Source organism: Neofelis nebulosa, chromosome 9 (genome assembly GCF_028018385.1).
Source record: "Neofelis nebulosa isolate mNeoNeb1 chromosome 9, mNeoNeb1.pri, whole genome shotgun sequence".
In the NCBI taxonomy this organism is placed as follows: domain Eukaryota; kingdom Metazoa; phylum Chordata; class Mammalia; order Carnivora; family Felidae; genus Neofelis; species Neofelis nebulosa.
Genome location: NC_080790.1, coordinates 31320488 through 31347732, shown reverse-complemented (window position 1 = coordinate 31347732; position 27245 = coordinate 31320488). Strand labels below are relative to the sequence as shown.

Here is a 27245-nt window from a genome sequence, read left to right as displayed (position 1 = left end):
TAGTTTTTTAAAAAAGATTTTTAATTTTTATTTTATTTTTGAGAGAGTGAGAGAGAGAGAGAGAGAGAGAGCAAGGGAGACACAGAATCCAAAACAGGCTTCAGGCTTTGAGCTGTCAATACAGAGCCTGACGTAAGGCTCTAACTCATGAACTGCGAGATCATGACCTGAGCTGAAGTTGGTGCTTAACCAATGGAGCCACCCAGGCACCCCAGAAAGCAGTTGTTGTTTTTTTTTAAACTACATCTTTTTGTCTGTAGTATGTCTTGAGAACTGCTGAACTTCCTGACTGGTTCAACTCCTCGGTCTCTCCTAGGTGGGCCATAGAAAAGGAAAGTGAAAAATTGAGGGCAACCATTTGCTCACCTGAAGCCTTTCTTGGAAGTGAGACTGGGTGTCTAATCTATAACAAAGTAGACAATGTTCTATCATATTTAATAATCACCCAGGAAACTATGAAAATATGGCTTCTCTCAGTTGTTCAATCTGCTTATCCAGTTTTTAATAATTCGGAATTTGGGTAGTTTGTTTCCACTTGCTCTACATACTGTGGTTAGGAAACCACAGATCAGGAGCAAGAATGGGAGATGAAGCTCAAACAACTATTTCAACAACTATGTATTGTTCAGTTTGTCTACTTTGCAACTTAAAAGCCAATTTTTGTTGTTGTCTTCTTGAACAAGAAGACCCAATTCAGGGACTTTTGGATGATTGGACCTTTCATTCATCAATTCCAATGCTAACAAGGATGACAAACTATCTGTGTTCCATTTTATTTCCTGAATTTCAGTTTGCATGATTATAGTACTGTGTGGGCAGCCTTCAAGAAAAACAGCCTGGCTGCAGCTTGTGACATCACCCTTCATCCATCAACTTTCTCCCACAAACAATCTCACTGCATTGAGAGATGGCTGTGGAAGGACAAGGACTTTCTGGGAAACTCCCAGGATAGTGAGTCTAGCTGAGAAAAACTCCAGGCCGAAGCCACCTGGCACTGGTTCTAGGTCAATGTTGGGGGTTTGTGTCAGGGACAAGGGCCTGCACAGATCAGGGAGAACTTGCTGGTCATGCAGGACCTCCAAAAAGCCAAGGCCAGCCATGGCTTACCTAGGGGAGCCCAGGTTTTTTTTGGCATCTCAGAGGGAATCACCGTTTGCTGCCTCAGCTTAGACCTGTATACTGATCCACTGGGTCAACTCTGGATTTGACAGGCCCTTCTAATTAAAGGGCAGGAAGTAATTAGAACCCCATCCAGGCCCATATCTCCGCAGATGAGTCCACTTCAGGGAGGTAGGTCGGGAAATTTTACTTTTTTGGTCATTTGCCTTGATGTGACATGTTATTATTAGGCCAAAGGCCTTCTGATATATATATATATATATATATATATATATATATATATATATATATATATGATACATATGTATATATCCACATATGCCATCTCACTTTTTAATTGTTTTCTTTTTAAATTCTCTTTTCTATAACTTTTAATGATGTCTTAGGTACAGAGAAAGATGGTCTAATCTGCAATAACCAAAGGTGGGCAAGAGAAGAGGTATGGAATCCAGCACAAGACTGAAAATCACTGTGGCAGCTGGGGTTGGCTCTGTTTGTGTAGCAGACAGGAGTCAGGGGGGTTCCCATCAACTGACATTGGGAAAGTGTTTCAGGTAGCACAGGCTGCTGCTGCTAGGCTGGGATGGGGACAACGGAGGAGGGCAGACTTCTGTAAGGCAAGGCAGAAGGGTCTTCAGCCATCAGACTGAGGATCAGGGCAGGGCTACCTTTCTGAAAGGGCTTGGGACTAGTTAGGGTTAACACGGCAGAACAAAAGAATAGACACTAACGCAGAGGCTAACGTGGGTTTGGGGGATGGAAGACAATAACATGACCAATAGTTCATTTAACATGAAGTCAAGATATTTCTTTACCACTCAGAATGGATTATCCCAGGCACAGGGAATGGATGAAGTAGGAATGTTTCTTTGGGTGCCTCCCATGTCTACTTTCAGAGACCCCATTTAGCTCTCTGTTCACCTCTCATCTCATCCCCTTCTTCCTCCTCTCTCCCAACTCCCTCCATTCTTCTGTTTTTCCCCTCCCATCCCTCCCTACAATCCTCCCTCCCTCCCTTCTTTCTTTCTTTCTTTCTTTCTTTCTTTCTTTCTTTCTTTCCTTCCTTCCTTCCTTCCTTCCTTCCTTCCTTCCTCAAATATTTACTGAGCACCCACTGTGTGCTGTGGGTATAGCAGGAAGGTCTCTTCTCTATGGATCTTATATTCTAGTCAAGTGAGCTGTATTACAAACAAACATGACCATAAAATGCATCAAGTGGTAAAAAATAGTGCTACGAAAGAAAATAAAATAGAATAAGGGTATGAGCAGGATGGCCAGGAAAGATGTGTCTGCCAGAATGACATTTGAGCAGAGCCCTGGATGAAGCGAGAGAGCAGGCCATACAGATCTGTGGGAGCATGACCAGGGTGGGCAGAGGCTGTGAGTAAGGAGCATGTTTAGCTGTTTGACAATCAGCAAGGAGGCCTGAGTGGCTGCAGGCCAGTCCAGCATAGAGGGGAGTGGGAAGACACAAAGTCAGAGGTAACTAACGGCCAGATCATGTGGTAACAGCTATCTGTGTCTAACTCAGCTTCAGGAATTTTTCTTCCCAGGGTAAATTTTCTTAGTGGCTTCTTACATACTGAGAAAGATCAGAACTAAGATGAGTGACTCTGAAGTGTCCTTTCAAGTCTAGAGGAGAAATCCTTGAACAAGGGGCCCCTCTCTTCAAACTCCACCAGGGATATTTGCCTTTTTCAGCTTTGCTCCCCTTCTCCTCTATAAAAGTTGTTTGCAGGGCTGAGGATGTGGGGGTGGCAGGGGAAGGGGGACTTCCTGGATCAGGAATGGAAAACATCAGGCTGTGTTCTCTGGCAACAGACTTCCCACCCAGTGGATATCTCTGGGGAGAGCTGCAAGGCAGGAGGGGGGTGGGATGCGGGTGACATGCCAACTGTGGCCTGGGCCCAGCTGTCCCTGCCCTCCTCATGATGGGCCATATCTTCTAGTGGCCAGAAACTTCTCCGGTAGTTATTCTTCCTAAAACAAGGGCAAGCCTTGGGGTTTTTCAAGCCTTAAAAAGAATGTGTTCACAGAGTTTTGGTAAACTCATGACTCCCACTTGCTCTCTGGAACCTTTTACCTACATCTGTGGGGTTGAATCACCAAAAGCTTCTCAGCTAAATGTGGATGTTGAAATGAGTTATTGACCATTTTGTTTTTCTATCAAGAACTCAGGAATAAAGGGGCCAAATGGCTTTTTTTTTTAAAGAAAAAATATGCATTTAACATGTATAAAGAAAGAAAGTTTCTACTTAGAAATAGACAAGTTGGTTCTCAGTATTTAGTCAAAAAAGGGACGGAGTTCATGCTTTCTTTTCTTTTCTTTTCTTTCTTTTAAGGACCAACTACTTGACTGAAAGTTCTATTTTATTCAGGAATGAATGTCTTTGTGAAAGGAAGGATCAACTTGTCCCAGTACTAATAAGCCACCTAAGAGCTTCTGTCTTGCTCCTGATGTGTTTCTGAGATAACAAAAGTGATGCAAGAATCGGGAAGAAAATATCACATGAAGAGCAAGAACAGATAAAAATGCCTCAAATCCATCTAGTTTACTAGTCAACAAAACCAACTTAACCAGTAATATTTTGTCTTGTGTTCCAGACCAGCACGTCCATGGCCTTACTTGTCCCATGATACCTTTCTGCCCCTGACATGCACCCTATCTACTCTAATTTCTGAATCATTCCTTGTATTTTCTCTCATATTTAGTTTGTTTCTTTTTTTTATCCCCAGACCATGTATTACATTCCCACTTCAGAAGCTATAACTCTCTCTGTAGAAATTTTTGATATGAATTCACTTTTGGCTACCAGGCATTGTTTCATACTTGGTCTTAATAATTGCCTTCACTTCCCCAGGATTACCCTTTTCAATACCATCCCAAACTATATCTTACCCTTAAAAACACTGACCCTCTTACTTCAAGGCAACTATAGCCCAGCCTAGTCAGAGGCTTGACAATGTAGCAGGAGATCTCTTGAAAAGGTAGCTTCCCATGTTAGAAGTGAAGCATTAAAAAAGTGGGTAAAGACTTGGGCTTTGTGATCCCATTGATGACACAATCATTTGGGTGGCTCCTTGAGGCTTACAGGTAAGAAGGACAAAGTGTACCACCAGTCTCAATAGTAGACATGTTTTAATTATGGTTTTTAAGTTTATCATTCTGGGACCAAAATATCAATTTTAATGTTCCAGTTTCATCTTTAAGGAAGAAACAAAGAATTCTTATGAGAAGCCTAATTGCAAGGGACCAACTTATTTTGTTTCCATGTTACTTGATTTTCCTGATGTTTGACCAGTCCCTCAGCATCCTCCCCTGCTTAGAACATTTCTTAAAAAGGCAGAGACAGATCTAAGCATGACTCTAAAAAAAGAACAATGGAAGAGCATTTTGGTTCATTTATTCGCTTGTCCTGTAAATATTTATTGAACATCTATGCTATGATTGATGCCTAACATATAAGAGTGAGTAAACACAGACAACTTTAAATTTCATGGGGTCCAAAATTCAGTAGAGGTGTCACACGTGAATGAAGTAGTCATAAACACCAGTATAAAATTACAACTGTTATAAGCAATACACAATGCATGAGCATACACAATGTATGAGAAGTACATTGTGCCAATGTGAACCTAGAAGAGTGGGTTGGATTTCGTCAAGAGGGGTCAGGCAAGGTTTCCTCCAGAAAAGGACAGTTGAGTTCTAATCTGGTGTAGGAGAAGGTGTTAACCATATGATGAAGAGAGGAAAGCATTTCATACAGAAGGAAGAGTATAGACAAAGACCAGAGGCAGGATGAAAGCTAACAGGCAGACACAGGAATAGGATGACAGAGAGGCATAGGGAGAAGAAGCCGTATTAAGAGGAGTCAAACGGGAGCCACTCCATCTTAATAATTTTTATTTTTATCCTAACAAAGCAATGAAAAACAATCAAAGCCTTCTTTTATTTTTTTATTTTTTATTTTTTTATGAATATAATTTATTGTCAAATTGGCTTGCATACAACACCCGGTGCTCATACCAGCAAGTGCCTTCCTCAATGCCCATCACCCATTTTCCCTCTCCCCCAGCCTCCCATCCACCCTTAGTTTGTTCTCTGTATTTCATAGTCTCTTGTGGTTTGCTTCCCTCTCTCTCTGTTTGTATCTATATTTTCCCCCTTCCCTTCCCCCATGGTCTTCTGTTCAGTTTCTCAAGATCCACATGTGAGTGAAAACATATGATATCTGCCCTTCTCTGACTGACTTGTTCCACTCAGCATAATACCTTCCAGTTCCATCCACGTTACTACAAATGGCATGATTTCATTCTTTCTCATTGCCAAGTAGTATTCCATTAAGTATATAAACTACATCTTCTTTATCCATTTATCAGTTGATGGACATTTAGGCCCTTTCCGTAATTTGGCTATTGTTGAGAGTGCTGCTATAAACATTAGGGTACAGTGCCCCTACGCATCAGTACTCCTGTATCCCTTGGGTAAATTCCTAGTACTGCTATTGCTGGGTCATAGGGTAGCTCTATTTTTAATTTTCTTGAGGAACCTCCACACTGTTTTCCAGAGTGGCTGCACCAGTTTGCATTCCCACCAACAGTGCAAGAGGGTTCCCATTTCTCAACATCCTCACCAGCATCTGTAGTTTCCTGATTTGTTCATTTTAGCCACTCTGACCAGTGTGAGGTGGTATCTCAGTCTGGCTTTGATTTGTATTTCCCTGATGATGAGTGACATTGAGCATATTTTCATGTGTCTGTTGGCCATCTGGATGTCTTCTTTGGAAAAGTGTCTATTCGTGTCTTCTGCCCATTTCTTCACTGGATTATTGGTTTTTCAGGTGTTGAGTTTGGTAAGTTCTTTATAGATTTTGGATACTAGCCTTTTATCCAATATGCCATTTGCAAATATCTTTTCCCATTCCATCCGTTGCCTTTTAGTTTTGCTGAGTGTTTCCTTTGCAGTGCAGAAGTTCTTATCTTGATGAGGTCCCAATAGTTCATTTTTGCTTTTGATTCCCTTGCCTTTGGAGATGTGCTGAGTAAGAAATTGCTGCAACTGAGGTCAAAGGGATTGTTGCCTGCTTTCTCCTCTAGAGTTTTGATGGTTTCCTTTCTCACATTTAGGTCTTTCATCCATTTTGAGTTTATTTTTGTGAATGGTGTGAGAAGGTGGTCTAGTTTCATTCTTCTGCATGTTGCTGTCCAGTTCTCCCAGCACCATTTTCTTTTTTTCTTTTTTTTTTTTAATTTTTTTTAACATTTTTATTTATTTTTGAGACAGGGAGAGACAGAGCATGAACAGGGGAGGGTCAGAGAGAGGGAGACACAGAATCCGAAACAGGCTCCAGGCTCTGAGCCGTCAGCACAGAGCCCGATGCGGGGCTTGAACTCACGGACCGTGAGATCATGACCTGAGCCGAAGTTGGCCACTTAACCAACTGAGCCATCCAGGCGCCCCATCCCAGCACCATTTTCTAAAGAGACTGTCTTTTTTTCCACTGGATGCTCTTTCCTGCTTTGTCAAAGATTGGTTGGCCATATATTTGTGGGTCCAATTCTGGGTTCTCTATTCTATTCCATTGTTCTATGTGTCTGTTTTTTGTGCCAATACTATACTGTCTTGATGATTACAGTGAAGTCTTGTTTTAAACTGTGTGTGTGTGTGTGTGTGTACAGGCAGGCTAGAGAGATCATGAGATTGGTTCTGGACATATTGAGTTTTTTTTTAAATGTCTATTTATTTTTGAGAGGGAGGGAGACAGAGTTTAGTGGGGAAGGGGCAGAGAGAGAGACACACACACAGAATCCAAAGCAGGCTCCAGAGTCTGAGCTGTCAGCACAGAGCTGAACACAGGGCTTGAACCCACAAACTGCAGGATCATGACCTAAGCCAAGGTTCAATGCTTAACTGACTGAGCCACCTGGGCTCCCCTGCACATATTGAGTTTGATGTACCATTAAAACAAGTAGCAGTTAGCTTGGAGCTCAGAGGAGAGGTCTCAACTGAATTTATATGCTTTTGAATCATCAGTGTATAGGTGGTAATTACCGCAGAAGATGCAGATGAGATTGCCTACGGAGAAAATGTAGTGTGATAAAAGACAATATATAAGATTCAGACATGAGGATTTCTAACATTAAAAGATTGAGAAGAGGACAGACTTAAAGAAGATGGACAGAATACCAGAGAAGTGGGAGAAAAACCCTAAGATTATTGTGTCACAGAGGCTAAGAGAAGAAAATTTCAAGTATCTACAATGATTAGCACACAATAAAAAATTACTAGATACATAAAGCAGTAAGAAAATGTGGCCTATACATAGGAAAAAAAAAATAACAGAAAATAGGACAGATTCAGAGATGTTGGAATTAACAAAGACTTTAAAACAGCCATTAGGGGCGCCTGGGTGGCGCAGTCGGTTAAGCGTCCGACTTCAGCCAGGTCACGATCTCGCGGTCCGTGAGTTCGAGCCCCGCGTCAGGCTCTGGGCTGATGGCTCGGAGCCTGGAGCCTGTTTCCGATTCTGTGTCTCCCTCTCTCTCTGCCCCTCTCCCGCCCGTTCATGCTCTGTCTCTCTCTGTCCCAAAAATAAATAAAAAAAAAACATTTAAAAAAAAAAAAAAAAAAATTAAAAAAAAAAAAAAACAGCCATTATATGTATATAGGTTTAAAGGAAAAGATAGACATAATAAGTTGACAGATTGGAGACTGCTATAGAGAAATAGAAATTATTTTAAAAAGAACTTAATGAATTGAAAAATAAAGTATCTGAAGTGAAAATTTTCACTGAATGGACTTAACAGAAGAATGAATAATGCAAAAGATAGGGCCAGTGAATTTAAAGACAGAGCAATAGAAAGCATCTGACCTGAAAAGAAGAGGATACAAAGGCTGGAGAAAATGAAAAGAACATAGACTCTATTATTTGTAAAACACTATTAAATGCTCAGGCATAAATGTAGTTGGAATTCCAGAAAAAGAGAAGAGAGATTGAGATTTAGAAAAATCTTAAAGAAATAATAGTCTGTTTTTTTCCAAATTTGATGAAAAATATCACCTCAGTGATTTAAGAAGTTCATTGAATGAACAACAAACTGGAAAAACAACAACAACAAAAAAAACCACATCTAGGAAATCATAATCAAATAGTTGTACAGCAAAGATTTTTAAATATCTTAAAAGAAGCCAGAGAATAAAAGACATATGAAACATACAGTGATATTTCTTCTCTAATTGCCTGGTTGACCCATTCATTCTTTAGTAGGGTGTTCTTTAACCTCCATGCTTTTGGAGGTTTTCCAGATTTTTTCCTGTGGTTGATTTCAAGTTTCAAAGCATTGTGGTCTGAAAGTGTGCATGGTATGATCTCAGTTCTTTTATTTTTATTTTTTTTAACATTTATTTATTTTTGAGACAGAGAGAGACACAGCATGAATGGGAGAGGGTCAGAGAGAGAGGGAGACACAGAATCTGCAACAGGCTCCAGGCTCTGAGATGTCAGCACAGAGCCTGACGCGGGGCTCAAACTCACAGACTGCGAGATCATGACCTGAGCTGAAGTCGGATGCCCAACCAACTGAGCCACCCAGGGGCCCCTGATCTCAATTCTTTTATACTTATTAAGGGCTGTTTTGTGACCCAGTATGTGATCTATCTTGGAGAATGTTCCATGTGCACTCGAGAAGAAAGTATATTCTGTTGCTTTGGGATGCAGAGTTCTAAATTATCTGTCAAGTCCATCTGATCCAATGTATCATTCAGGGCCCTTGTTTCTTTATCGATCCTGTGTCTAGATGATCTATCCATTGTTGTAAGTGGAGTATTAAAGTCCCCTGCAATTACCACATTCTTATCAATAAGGATGCTTATGTTTGTGATTGTTTTATATATTTGGGGGCTCCCATATTCAGCACATAGACATTTATAATTGTTAGCTCTTCCTGATGGATAGACCCTGTAATTATTATATAATGCCCTCTTCATCTCTTGTTACAGCCTTTAACGTAAAGTGTAGTTTGTCTGATATAAGTATGGCTAGTCCAGCTTTCTTTTGACTTCCAGTAGTATGATAGATGGTTCTCCATCCCCTCACTTTCAATTTGAAGGTGTCCTCAGGTCTAAAATGAGTCTCTGGTAGACAGCAAATAGATGGGTCTTGGTTTTTTTATCCATTCTGATACCCTATGTCTTTTGGTTGGAGCATTTAGTCCATTTACATTCAGTGTTATTATTGAAAGATACAGGTTTAGAGTTATTGTGATGTCTGTAGGTTTCGTGCTTGTAGTGATGTCTCTGGTACTTTGTAGTCCTTGCAACATTTCACTCACAGAATCTCCCTTAGGATCTCTTGTAGGGCTGGTTTAGTGGTGATGAATTCCTTCAGTTTTTGTTTGTTTGGGAAAACCTTTATCTCTCCTTCTATTCTGAATGACAGACTTGCTGGATAAAGGATTCTTGGCTGCATATTTTTTCTGCTCATCACATTGGAAATTTCCTGCCATTCCTTTCTGGCCTGCCAAGTTTCAGTAGATAGGTCTGCCACTAGTCTTATGGGTCTCCATTTGTAAGTTAGAGCCTGTTTATCCCTAGCTGCTTTCAGAATTTTCTCTTTTTCCTTGTATTTTGCCAGTTTCACTATGATATGTCATGCAGATCGATTCAAGTTATGTCTGAAGGGAGTTCTCTGTGCCTCTTGGGTTTCAGTGCCTTTTTCCTTCCCCAGATCAGGGAAGTTCTCAGCTATGATTTGTTCAAGTACACCTTCAGCCCCCCTCTCTCTGTCTTCTTCTGCAATTCCTATGATATGGATATTGTTTCATTTGATTGCATCACTTAGTTCTCTAATTCTCCTCTCATACTCCTGGATTTTTTTTATCTCTCTTTTTCTCAGCTTCCTCTTTTTCCATAATTTTATCTTCTAATTCACCTATTCTCTCCTCTGCCTCTTCAATCTGTGCTATGGCTGCCTCCATTTTATTTTGCACCTCATTTATAGCATTTTTTAGCTCCTCACGACTATTTCTTAGTCCCTTGATCTCTGTAGCAGTAGATTCTCTGCTGTCCTCTATGCTTGTTTCAAGCCCAGTGATTAATTTTATGACTATTATTCTAAACCCTTGTTCCTTTATGTTGCTTAAATCGTTTTTGATCAATTCATTAGCTGTTGCTACTTCCTGGAGTTTCTTTTGAGGAGAATTCTTCTGTTTCGTCATTTTGGGTAGTCCCTGTGGTGGCTCCAAACTGCAGGGCACTTCCCTTGTGCTGTCTGGAGTAACTCGTGTTGGTGGGCAGGGCTGTAGTCAGACCGGTGTCTGCCCCCAGCCCACCGCTGGGGCCACAGTCAGACTAGTGTGTACCTTATCTTCGCCTCTCCCAGGGGCAGGACTCACTGTGGAGTGATGTGGCCCCTGTCTGGGATACTTGCACACTGCCAGGCTTGTGGTGCTGCTTCAGTGGGGTCTGGCATATTAGCCTGGGTGGATCCACAAGGTGCACAGGGGCGGGAGGGGCAGGCTTAGCTCGCTTTGCCATCGGTGGTCTCCTCCTGGAGGGGCCCTGCAGCACCGGGAGGGAGGCAGACCCATTGGAGGGATGGATCCACAGAAGCACAGAGTTGGGTGTTTCCGTGGTGCAAGCAAGTTTGGTGATGGGAATTGGTTCCCTTTGAAATTTCGGCTGGGGGATGGGAGAGGGAGATGGTGCTTACCCTCACCTTTGATCCCCCGTGGAGCTGAGCTCTGTCTTCCCGGGCTCAACAACTCTCCTTCCTGGCGTCCTTTCACTCTCCCCGCTCTCTGAGAGCAGAGCTGTTGACTTTTAACTGAAAAATTTGTATTATATCTTTAAAGTGCTAAAAGAAAAACTCTCAACTCTGAATTTTACACCCAGGAAAAATATCTTTTGGAGTGCCTGGGTGGCTCAGTCAGTGTCTGATTCTTGATTTTGGCTCAGGTCATGATCCTAGGGTAGTGGATTGAGCCCCACCTTGGGCTCTGTGCTAAGCGTGCAACCTGTTTAAGATTCTCCTTCTCTCTCTCTCTCTTTCCCCCCGCCCCCCCTCTCTCTCCCTGCTCTGTCTCTCCTTCCCCTGCTTTTCCCCTGTGCCTCTCTCCCCGCCTCTCTCTTTCTAAAATAAAAAAAAAATGTAATCATTAAAAAAGAAGGGTGAAATAATGACTTTTCAGGCAAACCAAACCTGAGAGATTTCCTTACCCATAGATATACACTAAAAGAAATGTTTACATAAAAAAAGTGCTTGAAGCTGAAGAAAAATTATGTCAAATAAAAAGTCATGTTTACACAAATTTAAAAAAACCCTAGAAAAGGAAATATACCTGTAAATGCAGAAGTTTTTAATTTCTTGCTTCTTAACTTCAAACTTACAGACTTCCAGATATGAAAAACAATGGTGGCTGCCTCACTTTGAATCTCCCCACACAATTTCAAAAACAAAAACAAAAAACAAAATCAGAACCCATGAAATAAGGAGAGAAAATTAAAAATAACATGCAATGCCTTCAGCATTACTAAGGAATCTGAGAATATTATAAGCTTCAAATCATCAGCAAGTACAAAAATGAGCCAAATGCCAACAGAGTTCTCTTGTGCCCATTGCTTCAAGCCTGTGGCCATGAAGAGTTGAGTAGTGGGGATTAAAGGGCATCTGAAAAGAGCAGAGAGGCATCAAGGACTTTCCTGAAGCACAGACAATATCAGACCCAGAAAGAGAAAATCCAACTAAGTTAAAAAATACTGGATGTGATTTGGAACTTGGTAGTTCACAACACCAGCTCCAAGGAAAGGAAATGACCATGAGTGAGACCAGAAGCATCAGCATTGGAGGGGCGTTGCTTCTTGGGGAGGATAAGAGATGAGAGGCTGTGGGTATCTTTGAGGGACAAGCAGTAAAAGGAAAGAAGGAAATAAGACAAAATTAATGATCCTGAAGGAAAAAAAGACACATTAAACCCTTTCCTTCTTCCCAACCTCACCATCAACACCCTACATTAAAGAGCCTAAACAGAAAAGGGCAGAACCCATAAGAGATGCTGCCTTCACTCTAGAAACCCCCTCCACAAAATGACCAGAAATAGGAAAAAAGAGATGATATCCAAACTGTTGTTTAAAAAAAAAAAAATGCAAGCCAAAGTAATTCAGCTGAAGAAAATATCACTCCAAAGCCTCCATGAAACCGAGGAAAACTTTACCAGAACAGTCTAGTAAAAATTAATTATCTTTAAAGAAGAGTTATTAAATTTTTTTGAATACAAAATATAAAACCTAACAACACAAATGGACCAAAAAAGAAAAGCAGAAGAAATGAAATCCCAGTTGTTGAAATAGGAAAGATATAAAAGAAAAAGAAAAAACAAATATTACCAGAATTGAAAACTAAACCATAAAGCCTAAGGAAGAGTACATTTAAAGAGATTTAATGAAAGACATTACTGAAAAGCACGAAAACAACCAAGAGAGTAAAAGTGAGATAAAGAAATAAGTAAAAAGGGTCAGAGGAAAACAAATGAAATGAAAGACTGGCAAGGCATGTCCTATTGGAGTTCCTGAACAAGAATATCAAAGCAATGGAACAGATCAGCCCAGAGAGGTATTCTAGCAAAGCTTCTTTTTTTCAACGTTTTTTATTTATTTTTGGGACAGAGAGAGACAGAGCATGAATGGGGGAGGGGCAGAGAGAGAGGGAGACACAGAATCGGAAACAGGCTCCAGGCTCCGAGCCATCAGCCCAGAGCCTGACGCGGGGCTCGAACTCACGGACCGCGAGATCGTGACCTGGCTGAAGTCGGACGCTTAACCAACTGTGCCACCCAGGCGCCCCTAGCAAAGCTTCTTAAGTTTAAGGAGACAGAAGATAATCAATAGAGGGTCCTGACAAGCACAGAAATAGCTGGAAGGGGGAGAGAATTAGACTGGTCAAAAACAACATATCAAGCAAAACAAAAATGGTGCAGCATTTCCAAGAAACTTGATAACCAGCCACGCTGTTCGTCAAGTATCAAGGATGTAGACAAATGGGTCAAATATGCCCGAACTCAGGAAAACTGAACACAAGTGCCCCTCCTGAGGAGTCCACAAGAGAGTGAGCTGCCTTAAGCCAAGAGATTACTAGGGACATTTCAGCAAAAGGACTGAGGGTGAGCTGTTCACATGTTGTAGAGTGAGGACTAATACAAGATTGAAGACATAGGTATAAAAATGGCATATAAACACTGTATCTTTGGATAGAATAGAAAGAATGTATTTTTTTCAACGTTTTTTTTTTAATTTATTTTTGTGACAGAGAGAGACAGAGCATGAACGGGGGAGGGGCAGAGAGAGAGGGAGACACAGAATCGGAAACAGGCCCCAGGCTCCAAGCCATCAGCCCAGAGCCTGACGCGGGGCTCGAACTCACGGACCGCGAGATCGTGACCTGGCTGAAGTCGGACGCTTAACCGACTGCGCCACCCAGGCGCCCCAAGAATGTATTTTTTTTTAAAGATTCTATTTTTAAGTAATCTTTACACTCACGATGGTAGGCTCAAACTCACAACCCCAAGATCAAGAGTCTCAGGCTCTTCAGACTGAGCCAGCCGGTGCCCCAAGAATGTAATTTAAAAAAAAAAATTTTAACGTTTATTCATTTTTGAGAGAGAGACAGAGTGCAAGCAGGGGAGGGGCAGAGAGAGAGGGAAACACAGAATCCAAAGCAGGCTCCAGGCTCTGAGCTGTCAACACAGAGCCTGACGTGGGGCTCAAACTCGTGAACTGCAAGATCATGACCTGAGCCAAGTAGGACGCTCAACTGACTAAGACACCCAGCTGCCCCTCTAAGAATGTAATTTAAAAAATTTTTTAATGTTTATTTATTTCTGAGAGAGAGAGAGAGAGAGAGAGAGAGAGAGAGCATGAGCGGGGGAGGGGCAAAGAGAGGGAGACACAGAATCGGAAGCAGGCTCCAGCTCTGAGCGGTCGGCACAGAGCCTGACGCGGGGCTCGAACTCACAGACTGTGAGATCATGACCTGAGCCGGAGTCAGACGCTCAACTGACTGAGCCACCCAGGCGCCCCGAGAATGTAATTTTTAAAAATGAGAGAAGGGAGTGAGAAAAGAAAGTAGAATAAGATTATTGACTTTACACCTAAAAGTAATAGGTGGGAGTCAGAAGACACCATTTAAAATTGACAGACTAGATAATAAAAGTTTTTTAATTTTTAAAAATTGCTTTCATTTTTTAATAAAATAAAAAATTTTAATATTTAAAAATAGAATAAATGTAAAATAAAAGCAATTAACACTACAGAGGTAATCATTAGAGAAAAAATTAAAAATTTTTCTTAATCCCAAAAGAAATTTTCCAAAAAGTAAATAAGTACACCAAATAGAATAATGAACTCAGTAAATATGACACAATCTCATAGCAATCACAATGTAAGATGATATGACAAAATTGGGTCCAAAAATACCGGTCACATCAATAAATATGAAAATGCTTAATTTACCTGTTAATGGAAAAACAGAGATGTTCACTCCCAGCCTTTAGTTATTAGAATATGGGAGGAGTAGGGGCGCCTGGGTGGCTCAGTCGGTTGAGCGTCCGACTTCAGCTCAGGTCACGATCTCGTGGTCCGTGAGTTCGAGCCCCGCGTCAGGCTCTGAGCTGATGGCTCAGAGCCTGGAGCCTGCTTCCGATTCTGTCTCCCTCTCTCTCTGCCCCTCCCCCGTTCATGCTCTGTCTCTCTCTGTCTCAAAAATAAATAAATGTTAAAAAAAAGAAATTAAAAAAAAAAAAAGAATATGGGAGGAGTATACAAAATACATGAAACAAAGTTCAAACATTGGACAGAAAGCACAATTTGCAGTGATTAATTTTTTTTAATGTTTATTTATTTTTGAGAGAGAGACAGAGCAAGGGAGGGGCAGAGAAGGAGGGAGACACAGAATCTGAAGCAGGCTCCAGGCTCTGAGCTGTCAGCACAGAGCCTGACGCAGGGCTTGAACCCACGAACCACACTATCATGACCTGGGCTGAAGTCGGACGCTTAACCAACTGAGCCACACATCAGGCGCCCCATGATTTGTAGCGATTAAGAGGAGGAGAACAAACAAACTGAACCCTGATTGCCCCCGCGAATGTCTGGAGGCAGTCTGCAGTTTGCAGTAAAGGGAGGGACAGCTCAAACAGAGCTCTACCAGCTTACTGAGATGAGGTTTGGTAAAACCAAGGAGTATTATCAGATTGTGTTAAAGAGCATTTTATATTGATAAAAGAACCAATTAATCAAGAAGATATAGCAACTCTATAGGTACATGCTTCTGATAGCAGAGCTTCAAAATACATGAAGCTGATCTGTTAGAACTGAAATAAGAAATAGGCCAGATGCAAGGGTCGTGACCAAATAGCCAGGAAGATGGGAGATCCAGGGAGGACAAAAGAATCGTGCAGGCTCCAGGGCCCAGGAAGGCCTGCAATGAGGCAGCTGCAGACGTCCTAGTCTTTTGTCTCTGATTGCTCTCTCTGTGTAGATGGTGAATTGGTCACTGCCTAGAGCCAAGTGGCAGTAAATTTGGAGAACTTAAAATGCATATCATCACCTTCCATAAGAGTAAACTGAGGGAGTCTAAAGGCTTGTCACCCAGATGAGCATGCCCTGTGACATAGGGGTCCCCATGTCCAAGGACCTCATGCTTCTTTTGGCCGAAAGCACCATAAACATAGATAGGTCTTGTGGGAAAAGACCACACTTTCCCCACAGTCCTCAAAGCCCCATATAGAAGAAGAGGAGTTAAAGATAGCAATTATAGACAATAGGAGTGTTATGGGCTGAATGTCTGTTTCCCCCTGAAATGCATATGTGGAAACCCTATCCCCCACCCATGTGATAGTATTAGGGAGTGGGGCCCTTAGGAAGTTAGGATTAGGTGAGGCCAACGAGGGTTAAGCCTTGATGAATAGGACCAGTGCCCTTGATGAATAGGACCAGTGCCCTTAGGAGTCGGGACAGAGCTTGCTTCTTCTCCCTGCTCTCTGCCATATGAGGTCAGAAGAAGTCAGCAGTTAGTTACAGCCTACCTGGGAGAGCGCCCTCACCAGAACCTGATGGGACTGGCGTCCTGGCTTCAGACTTTCAGCCTCCAGAATTGTGAGAAATAAATGTCCGTTGTCAATAAGCCACCCAGTTTATGGAATTTTTTATTACAGCCCAAGCTATGACAGAGAGTTTTGCTGTAAAGAGGGGTAGAGATAGGGGACAAAACCCAAACACTTTCTCTCATAATGTGTGTTTAGTGTGCAAGAGAAGGGCAGATAAGCTGGTATCTATGGCCATAGTTTTGTAACAAGAAAGCAAGAAAGGAAAGAGGAAGGGGAGAGGAGGGGGGTGAGGAGAAGGGAGGGGAGAGGATGGAAAAGGAAGGGAAGGGAAGGGAAAGGAAGGGAAGGGAAGAGAGGGAAGAAAGAAGGAGGGAGGGAGGGAAAGAAGGAAGGAAGGGAGGGAAGAAGGAAGAAGGAAGAGGAAGGAAGGGAGGGAGGGAAGAAGGGACTCCAGAATCCTAGTAAAGAATAATTTAGGATGACTCCCTCCTGTGAATCACAAAAGCTAAGAAGAGATAAGTCAGTGAGTTACTGAGCCACCAACATGCCGGGAACCACCAGGGGACAAATAGATTTTCACTGAGCCCTTTCTTTCCCTTCCTTTCTCCCACCCTAAAGCCACATTTCTGAAAAAATAACTTACATTCCCCAAAGTTCCAGTGTGATTCGTCTCAAACCCAAAAGGGGGTTTTTATTTTTATTCATTTTTAAGAAAAAAAAAAAAAACAAAAACAAGGAAAACTTATTTAGCCATTTCCATGTCACAAAGAGCATTTTAAAAACAAACTTGGAAATGAAATTCTGCCACAAACAAAGGGAGCTGATTTTTTAGTTTTTAGCTTCGTCCCAAACAAGAAAATTAAACCCAAGTGGTAGGCTCCCACACACCAAGTGTTTCATTTAGAAAATTAAACGATCCTGAAAAACAACTTATCTTTTGCTCACGGAACAGCTGAATAGACCTGCTAATGTGCTTAAATCGAATGAAAACTTAAGAAAATGGACAGCAGCTGCCTTGCACTGATCACCTCCTATGTCAGTGCCTGCTGGGCCACATTACAGTAAGACGTCATGCTTCACTTCAGAAGGAGGCGTTCTTTGTATCCATGAGCAAACTGAGAAGCAGAGATGTTCATTAGTACTGGTTGACTTCCAAAGAAACGGTACCAAGCTTGAAGTATAAATGTGTTTGACCCCAAGGCAGAGTCTCTTTGCTACTTTATGGTAGGTAGTCCATTGTTTGTCTTCATCACCTCTGTCCTTCAACAGCCTATAGCCCAGAGGAGTGGCTACTTTTGTGCTACTTGCCTGTACAGGCATTCACAACAGTGAGTGCCATGGTGAATTTGCCTGTAACTAACTCCATGGGAGAGTTTAGTCCATCAACTCTGAAGAAATGAAGATTCCCGAAAGAAGACACCTGCTTCTCAGACCCACCAAGTAAGGGACCTCGTTGGAGAATCGGAAAGGCCAGCCGAAGAGCTCTCTGGAATCCCTGCCAGTAACAACAGTCTGCAAAAGTCTGCAGCATGATGAGAGAGAAGCATATCCTGGGTTTCTGATAGCCCCGCTGCCATGGCATTGCACTGCGGTTAATCGCAAATTACATTCGGACCGGGGCAATGCAGAGGGGGCTCTTGTACCACAACTTGGGGAGTAGAAGAGGAAAGGCTATAGGACTTCCAGTAAGAAGACCGCATAGCCTGAGTTACGGAATCTAGATCCCTTTTGCCTCCCAAATGTTTCTTGGGTGTGAGATCTGTGGCAGCTTTAAGGGCGTATTCTGAACCACCACCACCACCCCCATCCCCATCCAGTAATCTCTGATTTCTACTAGCTTCTTGATGATATTACACTAAGAGAATATGAACATTCCCTTGCATAAATGCTGTGCTTCTAAACAAGTTCACCTATAAACCTATGCTGCCTTGAAAACAAAGACAGTGGGGCACTTGGGTGGCTCAGTCGGTTAAGTGTCTGACTTCGGCTCAGGTCATGATCTCGCAGTTCATGGGTTCGAGACCTGCATGGGGCTCTGTGCTGACACCTGAGAGCCTGGAGCCTGCTTCTGATTCTGTGTCTCCCTCTCTCCCTGCCCCTCCCCTGCTTGTGCTCTCTGTCTCTCAAAAATAAATAAATGTTAAAAAAATTTTTTTAAAAAAACAACGAAGAGAATGGAACGGAGAATGCATGAAAAGGCAGATCTTTGGGACACTTGGGTGGCTCAGTCAGTTAAGCGTCAGACTTCAGCTCAGGTCATAATGTCACAGTTTGCGAGTTCAAGCCCCGCATCGTGCTCTGTGCGGACAGTGTGGAGCCTGTTTGGGATTCTCTCTCTCTGTCTCTCTCTGCCCCTCCTCTACTTCTGTTTTCTCTCTCTCTCAAAAATAAAAAGGTAACTTTAAAAAAGAAAAGGCAGGTCTTCACAAGAGGCCTGTCAACTGCACTCTTTTCCCTGCACTCAGGGAAATCCCACATTGGTCCTGGAACAAGGCACCTGAACTCAGTGCTGTCTTGAACTGCATTTCCTTTAGCCCCACTGCCTGAAACCTTGAGATCTTTGGCCTATGAGAACCTGTTAAGTTTTGTAGGCAGGTTGGCCTTCCTGGCCCCTCTTTGCTGACATCATCCTGCTTCTTTGGGGACCCTAGGACCTCAGCTGGAGAGGACTCTGGGCAGACACATTTCTCAAACACACGACTCTGCATCCTGAACTCTGAGGCATCCGTTCAGTTTTGTCTTGTTCTCCCCAACCCCAGCCACTGAGTTCTCCCTGGCCTCTGCCCAGCCCTAATGGAGACCCCAGCATGTGTGCCACAAACAACACAGGGCCCCAGAGTTTGGCAAAGAGTCCCACACACCCTGACTTTTGCGTCAGTGGCGCTCGCCCACGCCCAGCATCTGCGATGTCTTAGAGTCTGCTAATGAACCATTGCGTCTTACATATTCATGATCCTGGCGAAGTCAGAGGCTTGAAGAAGCTCGTTGTGTTTTTTTTTTTTAATTTTTTTTTTCAACATTTTATTTATTTTTGGGACAGAGAGAGACAGAGCATGAACGGGGGAGGGGCAGAGAGAGAGGGAGACACAGAATCGGAAACAGGCTCCAGGCTCCGAGCCATCAGCCCAGAGCCCGACGCGGGGCTCGAACTCACGGACCGCGAGATCGTGACCTGGCTGAAGTCGGACGCTTAACCGACTGCGCCACCCAGGCGCCCCAAGAAGCTCGTTTTTTATACTTTCCAATTTGTGCTTCCACTGGGCGGTTTAGGACTACCCTGCTGCTGGGGTTTATATTTACGGTCATCAGGAAGGCAGCCAGCCAGAGGAAGGATGGCTCAGTGCTTTCCTGTCCTTGGGTTCTGCGCAAACAGTACTTGCAAAGTAAATAATGAGCTTTTAAAACATGAACTTAGAGGGTAATTCCCAACCTCTTTAATCTCTCCATAATACTATAGATATTCACTCTTTTTATTGCATCTCTGGGCATCATTCATGTGATACCTTCCTGGATCTGTTCCTTCAGCCTGTTGTGAAAAGGAAACACATCGAGAGAAGCCTCTAAGTTCCTTGTAACCCTAGGCTTAGTTTTAGGGGCTTCCCTGTGGCAATAATGTAAAAGATTCAGTGAAACGTTTCTGAAAATGTTTTGAAAAGTGGAAGCTCCCAGGACATTCTTTGAAAGGATATATGTGAAGCTGGCCCATACACTTGCTACTTTGTTGCTTTTCTGAACTGAGTGGGAATGTGAGCCCCAGGAGAGAGGTCCCAAATAGGGGGTGCTCCCCCAACCCATGTAGGAACAAAGACAGGCAGCCTGGATCCTTGGTGGGGCCAGGTGGACAGGTGATATGCTTCCATACAAGTGGTCAGGAGAGCATAGGTCCCTGCAGGACAGAGCCGGAGGCAGGCAGTTTGAAGGAGAGACACAAAAGCGGAAAGCTGCTGGCCTGTGGTTGTGTCAAGATCCTACTCTGAAGACTGCTGTCTGATACAGTCTGAGCTGGCAGGAAGAGGCTCATATTGTTTCTCTTTTTAAAAAGGATGATGATACACATCCGGTAACACAATTAAGAGACGTGATACTTGAAAGTTGTTGACTGAGTGCCGCTCAGCACTCTTTCCCCTGTACTAGACCCAAGCTAAGCATCCGCAGTGCGCGCCCAACTCTCACTGCTGCTGTCAGCCCCACCCCAGAGCCGGGGGCCCCCGCCTGGCAGGGGTTTCCTATACTTCTGCGTTTCCTACACTTCAAGTCAGAGAACTTAGGAGACTATGGTCTATTGTGCCAGTCTGGAGAGTGAGGCTCTGGGCGGGGTGGGGAGACAAGGTACTCATCCTCTGACTCCTACTCCAATAGCCCTTTCTTCCCAAGGCCAACACGTGGCTGGTGCCCAAGACCTTCCTGGGGACCAACAGTGACACAGGTTATTTAGGAGGCACATGACATCAGCTGTGTGAAGTTTGCCTTCCCTTATTTTCTGCACCCAATTTTTCACACGTAGAACGCTCTAGTTCCTAAAGGGTTCGTCTCTTGTAGGGGCTGGCAAACTACAGGCTGTGGGTCACAGGCCAGCTCTGATCATGCTCATTCATATAAATATTTTGTCTAATAACTGCTTGCAAATGGCAAGGTTGAGTAACAGAGACTGGAAGGCTCACAAAGGCAAAACTACTTAGTATCTGGCCCTTTACAGAGACCGTTTGGTGGCCCCTGCTTCAGAGAAAGACCAGTTTTTTTCTGGGGGCCCGGGATTCTCTTTGCTTTCAGCCAATGCTCCTGGTAGGGGTGGGTGGGAAAGGTAGGCCATCTCTCCAGTGGATTCTGGTGAGCACAACCAGGGTGGTCGACTGAGATGTCACAAGCCTTTACTGATTTGGGCTCTTCATCTTGCTCATTCCATGCAGTTAGAACAGAAGGTTCTCACTGAAAACTATAGAAAGCTGATGAAAGAAATTGAATAAGACACAAAGAGATGGAAAAAGGTTCCACGCTCCTGGATAGGAAGAACAAATATTGTTAAAATGTCGATACTACCCAAAGCAATCTACATATTCAACACGATCCCTATCAAAGTAACACCAGCATTCTTCACAGAGCTAGAACAAATAATCCTAACATTTGTATGGAACCAGAAAAGACCCCGAATAGCCAAAGCAATCTTGAAAAAGAAAACCAAAGCAGGAGGCATCACAATCCCAGACTTCAAGCTATACTACAAAGCTGTAATCATCAAGACAGTATGGTACTGGCACAAGAACAGACACTCAGATCAATGGAATAGAATAGAGAACCCAGAAATGGACCCACAAACATATGGCCAACTAACCTTTGACAAAGCAGGAAAGAATATCCAATGGAATAAAGACAGTCTCTTCAGCAAGTGGTGCTGGGAAAACTGGACAGCGACATGCAGAAGAATGAACCTGGACAACTTTCTTACACTATACACAAAAATAAACTCAAAGTGGATGAAATACCTCAATGTAATACAGGAAGCCATCAAAATCCTCGAGGAGAAAGCAGGCAAAAACCTCTTTAATCTTGGCTGTAGCAACTTCTTACTCAACACGTCTCCAGAGGCAAGGGAAACAAAAGCAAAAATGAACTACTGGGACCTCATCAAAATAAAATGCTTCTGCACAGCGAAGGAAACAATCAGCAAAACTAAAAGGCAACCGACAGAATGGGAGAAGATATTTGCAAATGACATATTAGATAAAGGGTTAGTATCCAAAATCTATAAAGAACTTATCAAACTCAACACCCAAAAAACAAATAATCCAGTGAAGAAATGGGCAAAAGACATGAATAGACACTTTTCCAAAGAAGACATCCAGGTGGCCAACCAACACATAAAAAAATTCTCAACATCACTCATCATCTGGGAAATACAAATCAAAACACAATGAAATACCACCTTACACCTGTCAGAATGGCTAACATTAACAACTCAGGCAACAACAGATGTTGGCGAGGATGCGGAGAAAGAGGATCTCTTTTGCATTGCTGGTGGCAATGCAAGCTAGGGCAGCCACTCTGGTAAACAGAATGGAGGTTCCTCAAAAAACTAAAAATAGAACTACCCTACGACTCAGCAATTGCACTACTAGGCATTTATCCAAGGGATACAGGTGTGCTGTTTCGAAGGGACACATGCACCCCCATGTTTATAGCAGCACTATCAACAATAGCCAAAGTATGGAAAGAGCCCAGATGTCCATCGACGGATGAATGGATAAAGAAGATGTGGTATATATATTGAATGGAGTATTACTCGGCAATCAAAAAGAATGAAATCTTGCCATTTGCAACTACATGGATGGAACTGGAGGGTATTATGCTAAGTGAAAGTCAGAGAAAGACAAATATTGTATGACTTCACTCATATGAGGACTTTAAGAGACAAAACAGATGAACCTAATGGAAGGGAAGCAAAACTAATATAAAAACAGGGAGGGGGACAAAACAAAGAGACTCATAAATATGGAGAACAAACTGAAGGTTACTGGAGGGGTTGTGGGAAGGGGGATGGGTTAAATGGTAAGGGGCATCAAGGAATCTACTGAAATCATTGCTTCACTATATACTAACTAATTTGGATGTAAATTTTAAAAAATAAAAAATAAAGTTAAATTTTAAAAAAAAGAACAAAAGTTTCGCACAGTAGGGAATCTTGACTCTTTGGGGCCCACTCACATAAAAAGAAAAAGAATAAGCATTTCATGATTGTGTTTCACATGCCATGAATCCACTTAAGCCTATTATAATCACTTTGACGTGGAGGCGTCTGGGATTACGTTTGGGCATATGTGATTCAGAACTTCCACAAACCAGGCCTGTGCCTTCAGTCAGAGGTAGCCCAAACTACAGAACTGCAAACCCTTTCCACCTACCTTGGCCCAGAAGATACCAGATAACCTTACACCCTGCTGAGCTCCTGAATATTCACCACACTCACACCTTGAGGTTCTAAATCCAAATCCAAATGCAGGTAACTGCCATTGTCGTATCAGAGTTTCCCAAAAGAATCATGTGTTAACAGAGGATGATTGATTTTTCCAAAGTCATCTGCCAATTCCTGTGTAAGCAACAGAATCTGGGTCAATGCTTAAAACTGGTGTGCGAAGAGGTTTTCAAACCCAACTGTGCCTTTGTGGTGATTATGTAACAGCCTCCATATGGAGAATCACTACAAACGTTTGCTTTTCTCTCATGCTGATGTAGCATTTTATACTCTGGAGGAATGTTCTGGAGGAAGGTGGTTGGTTAAAAACAGGCAAACTGGAGACACACATTTTAACAAAGTTTCCATATGTATTTCGTCTCAACATGTAGCCCTCAGATTTTTTTTCCAAAGAGCATCTCAGCAGTGAATATTTTTTGGTGCGCTAAAAAGTGGCATATTGATTCAATCATTTTTATGTTATAAATTATACTAATACAACAATGTTACTTTGAAGTTAGTGGTATCTCAAAAGAGCCTCTATCACCAGGCTTTTATAGATAAGGAAACAGAGCATTATGGAAGCTGTGTGCCTGATTAAGGGTCCACCATATCCTCTCCTTCCTTTTGGATTTGCAACCAAATCCTTAGTCTGGTTGCAAAAAATGGAAAAGGTTTTTCAGAGGAAAATTTATTTAGGCTATATTGACTCTATGAAGAGAATTCTGGAAGCAACTCTTAGTTCATCTTTTTCTGCTCATTGCCACCACCATACTCCACCAGCCATGTGACAAGAGTAGCATGCAGAAGAAAGAAAAAACAGAAATGGACTAAAACAGCCGTTCTTCCTACACCCACCCCCATTGGTGGCCGGCATGGTGGTGAGACAGTCACCAGAGGTGCCCACGGCCAGAACCGCTGGAATTACTCATCTTCCTCCATCTATATCCCAGGAGTTTCCCCCCTCTCCCTAACTTTCAGGAGGATGTAATGGTAGGTCAGAGTGTCCCGGGTCAATGGGACTAAAATCTGTCCTGAAAAGGTCCTGGATCTAGTATAAATCCTATCATGGGTGGAAAGGAAATCCAATCAGAGACAACATCAAGGGCAAACTTGAAGGGAACAGAAGTCACAGAGTAATATGGATGTGGGATCTGGACTAGTTACACCAGTCATTTCCTCGCTGCCATATTCCCTTCTTCTAGAAGCTTACCTAGCTTACCTAGACTTACCTAAGGGACAACCACATGGCTGACACCCCTGGCCATCAGTGATTGAACCAGATGTGGACATCTGACCCACCTTGAGCCTATCAGATCTCTTGATGTAGAACTTGGAGTTGGGACACCAAGAGCCTTGAAACTGTTAGTTGTCTGTAGGTGCTGAACCCATGAGACACTGTGGCTCCCCGTGTGAGGCAGGCAGCCATCTTCACTCATGCATAAATGAAGGAAGCTGGACTCGAGGGAAGAACAGAACAGATGTTCAGAGACAAAGAAAATTGAGAGGAAAGGAGAAGGAAGAGTAGCTACCTGGGGATGCTGTCTCTTCAGTGCCACAGGAAGAATTCTCAAAATCAGGTTGCATAATATTCCCTTACAAATGTATAAGAAATTCCCATTTACTTATGTTAGTCTCGGTGGGTTTCTGGTCACAGCAACTGAATGCTCCCCTACCCTAAGATGAAATGGTTGGGATGGGGGTTCAGGGCAGGGAGTGAGTGAAGGAGCCACGAGGAAAGACAACTCGGGGCACATTTTGGAGAGACTAAATCTTAGAGTGCAAGTACATGCACAATATCCACACAAGCAAATGTTATGAGATAACCCTGTTTCCAGTGTGTCAGTTTGCCCAAATTTCTGTTGGGAGAAATATGATATATCTATTTAAATACATAGTCTTAGTATTGACAAGGTCTTCCTAAGAAAGACACAGACCTGGAAACAATAAAGAAAAGATTGACTGATTAGACTTTTCCACCCTTAAATTTTAAATATTCTTTGGCAAAAGACATTGTGAGCCAAATTAAAATGAAGGATCTACATGACAGCTGAGGGCCCTCCCCCCCCACCTCCTCCCCCCCACCTCCTCCCCCACACTCTTCCAGACAGACACTCCTTCAAGGCTGCTAGGCAGGGTCCAACCCGGGCTTTGTGGCTGCCATGACTCCTGAGAGTGTTGCAACTGTTGGCAGCAAGACTGTGACTTCTAACTGCCCCCAAATGAGGAAATGAAAGGGAAGAAAGAGGAAATGGGATGGAGTGAAAAATGGATGAGAACAACATAGAGGGAGGAAAAAACACTGAGAAAGATGGAAGAAATGAGCTATTTTTCTGTCCTCTGCCTCTGGACCTCTCCTTTGTGACACCCTAGTCACGCGTTAACTCACTGAGCTGTTACTGTGGAAAGGAGGTTGTAAGTAGTAACATTAACTGAGGGTCATAATGGTGACTTGGGAATTCAACCAACTCCACCTGACCCCACACCCATGCTTGGCTAAATTAAATCTGTGGACCATCTGGTGGTAGGATACTAAACAAAACTTTCAGGTCTAACATTTCCTCCCAATGCTTAGCATTTCCTCTTCCCTAAATTCCCTCTATTGCTACCACCCACCAGAATGGAGAATCGAAATTAGGTTCTTTTACTTAGTAGCTTGCCAAACTATAAACAACTCTCTCCAACTAATCCGTGTCTCATCTAGGGAGAGGGCAATAAAAGTCATGATCTATGTGGTCAAGAGTCTGGTGAGACATTTTTACAGCATTGCAGACGGTTTTCCAAACGTGGCCACTTTATTTCTTTCTGTAGATCTCAGTTTCTCAGTCCATAATGTGAAAATAATACTACCTGTCTGTTGCCTATTTCTCAGGTGATTTGGTCAGATCATGAAGGCTTATATGTAAAAACATTCTGAATCTTAGAGAAACGGTGGAGAAATCATATGGGAACCTCATATGATGAGAAGGCTAGGCATATTGCAATGTTTGGGGGGAAGTGATTTGGCCCAGAGAACACTTGACTCCATGAAGTATCAAGCTGCTTAAGAAGACTCGAGTCTAAACAGTGCACCATTATTTCAGATACGTCTTGGATAGCACGCTGTTTGGGATAATAAATGGTGACTCTAATTTTTAATTTTTTTTAATGATTGATTTTTTAAGTTTATTTATTTATTCTGGGGGAGAAAGAGAGAGCACAAGTGAGGGAGGGGCAGAGTGAGAGAGAGGGGGAGCGAGAATCCCAAGCAGGCTCTGCACCGTCAGCGCAGAGCCCAACACGGGGCTCCATCTCACCAACCATGAGATCATGACCTGAGCTGAAATCAAGAGTCAGGTGCTTAACCAACTGAGCCACCCAGGCATCCCTCTAATTTTTCATGAGCGTGTTGTGAAAACATGGTGAAAATGGACAGGGTAATAGTAATTGGATTGGCCACTGTAGAAAACGTTATGGTGGCTCCTCAGAAAGTTAAAAATAGAATTACCATGCGATCCAGCAATTTCCCCTTCTGGGTACATACTCAAAAGAATTGGAAGTAGAGTCTTGAAGAGATATTTGTACACCCATGTTCATAGCTGCATGGGAAGCAACCCAAGTGTCCACCGATGGACGAGTGAGTAAGCAAAATGTAGTATATACACATAATGGAATACTACTCAGCCTTACAAAGGAAAGAAATTCTGATGCATGCTACAACATGGCTGAAACTTTAGGACATTGAATGAAATAAGCCAATCACAAGAACACAAATAGTGTATAATTCCACATATATGAGGTACTAAAATTAGTCAAAATCACAGAGACAGAACGTAGAATGGTGGTTGCCAGGGGCTGGTGGGGGAAGGGTTATAGGGGGTTATTATTTAATGGGTATAGAGTTTCAGTTTTGTAAGATGAAGAGTTCTGGAGATGGATGGTGATGATGGTTGTGTGACAATAGGGATGTACTTAATCCCACTGAACTGTATGCTTAAATGGTTAAAATGGTAACTTTTACGTTATTATATATTTTACCCCAATGAAAAAGTTTTGAAAAAAATTGGATTAGTGGTTCTTCCATAGATGTCATTCAATGTTGGGT

General features: G+C 42.7%; 1 long non-coding RNA gene across 1 annotated transcript in view; it reads left to right on the top strand.

Annotated features, from left to right (window-relative positions):
* The first annotated feature begins 915 nt into the window (after window positions 1-915).
* The window catches only part of LOC131484640 (uncharacterized), a 57805-nt gene continuing 31475 nt past the window's right edge, over window positions 916-27245 (top strand). Inside the window, exon 1 of the long non-coding RNA XR_009248362.1 lies at window positions 916-1290. This is a non-coding gene — a long non-coding RNA (uncharacterized LOC131484640). The remainder of the gene's footprint in view (window positions 1291-27245) is intronic.